The sequence below is a fragment of the Acyrthosiphon pisum genome, chromosome X, assembly GCF_005508785.2.
Source record: "Acyrthosiphon pisum isolate AL4f chromosome X, pea_aphid_22Mar2018_4r6ur, whole genome shotgun sequence".
Lineage (NCBI taxonomy): Eukaryota > Metazoa > Arthropoda > Insecta > Hemiptera > Aphididae > Acyrthosiphon > Acyrthosiphon pisum.
In genome coordinates, this window is record NC_042493.1 from 108,999,381 (window position 1) to 109,001,191 (window position 1,811).

At 24.2% G+C, this 1,811-nt stretch overlaps 1 protein-coding gene across 1 annotated transcript in view; it reads left to right on the forward strand.

Moving 5' to 3' along the window:
- LOC100166257 (general transcriptional corepressor trfA-like) overlaps positions 1–1,811 on the forward strand; it is a gene marked incomplete at its 5' end in the record, with an annotated part of 35,401 nt that overhangs the window by 13,843 nt on the left and 19,747 nt on the right.

The window sequence follows — 1,811 nt, forward strand, 5'->3', positions numbered from 1 at the left end:
AAATTTAAAACAAGATTCCACGTAAATATTTAATTATGTTGCCAACAATTCTAAGAAATACATAAGCACAGTTTATTTTTATAGTCATTTTAATTTCCAACTTAGACGAAATTACATATTAAAAAACCTGGAATAACTATTTTAGATATTTTGTTGTGATTGTAATGATTGTATAATATTATTTGTGGGTACTTGAAACTTCTAAAGTATACTATTATATATATATGATAGTACCACGGTTTGTTGTTGATGTATAACGCGTTACCTAATGGATATTGTGATATGATTAATTTGGAATTTATTATTGATACCTATTATAGGTCAATTTTTTTTAATACTATAGATAAGTATACCTATGATAGGTATGTCTAATACCTAGACTGACAATCCATCTCCGCTCAGAATCGTTTTTCTTATACAGTGATATTATATCATTGAATTCAAATTTAATACTATCCATTATACAGTGACCCACTTGTAACCTACTGTACAGCAGAGCGACATCCACTTACCCACCTTTTTTTAGTTTAGTTTGTATTGTGATAGGAGAAAAAAGTCTTCGATCTTAAACTTTGAGGGTGTTTTCTACTAAGAACGGTAATTTTCACACAAAAACAGTTGACATCAATTTTCATATTTATTATATGTAGGTAACTCAAAAATACCAGGATACTTAAAATTGTTGAAACATTTTTATATCACCATATTTTCTTATCCATGGAAATATTCAAAATATTTTGGTTCCTTTTGAGACATTTGACATTTTGTTTTTAGTTTTTATAGATATTGTGGTCTATAAGCAATTTGTCGCAACATCAGATAGCTTGAAAATGTAATAGAAGGTTCCACATAAGGTTGTTATTATAGCTATTTTAAAATATTAAAAATAGGTAGGTACACAGGCGTGATATTTTATTAGAGACATTTGAATTTCAAATTTGTACGAAATTAAATATTATATAAATGAAGAATACCCACTTTAGTTATTTTTTGTAATTCAAAATTATATTTCATTTTTTAATTATATTATTATTATATTTTACTAAGCCAATGGCATTTTCTAAATATTTAAATTTATTTTTAGGCTAACTTTACCGTATAACGCCTACTGAATTACTATTAGTAAAATAAATTACTATATAATAGCAATATAAATACATCATAAAAATAAAATATTAAGATTTTATATATTTGTAAGTAGTTAGGAGTAAAATAATTTTTATTTGCATACCTACATAAATCATAAATATATTACCAAGTTAATGATATATCTCAAAATATATATTTGAATATAAAATTGTACCCTACAGTCAATGTTTGTTTTAGTTACTTTTATTGAATATTTATAATACGTATATTATAGTATGTACCCTGTAGTATCTACACTGAATATTTTTTATTAAATAACAATAAAGATTAGTAATATAAATTTATTATTAGGTATAACTTGTTTCATGCTCTAATTTCGTCTATTGTTTGGTTGTTATGAAAAGTAATAACATTTAATAAAATTTAGTGTTATATTAGCTGTATTACAGTTAATCGACTTATTATCATAATTAGGGGGATAAATATATTGTGTGTTTTTTTCGTAGATTTTTTTATGATATTATATTTTTTAAATCAGTTATTAGTATTTTTACATACTCTTAATTAGTTTAAAAATATAAAACGTCCTAAATACCTGCAACGACATAATATGATGTTTTGCCTTGAAATTTGATAATAGGTATTAATTTGCTCTAAATTAAAGCTAACACAGAAAAATCGGAACAGCTGAATAGAAATTTGCTTTGCTGTACGTTGTGAGA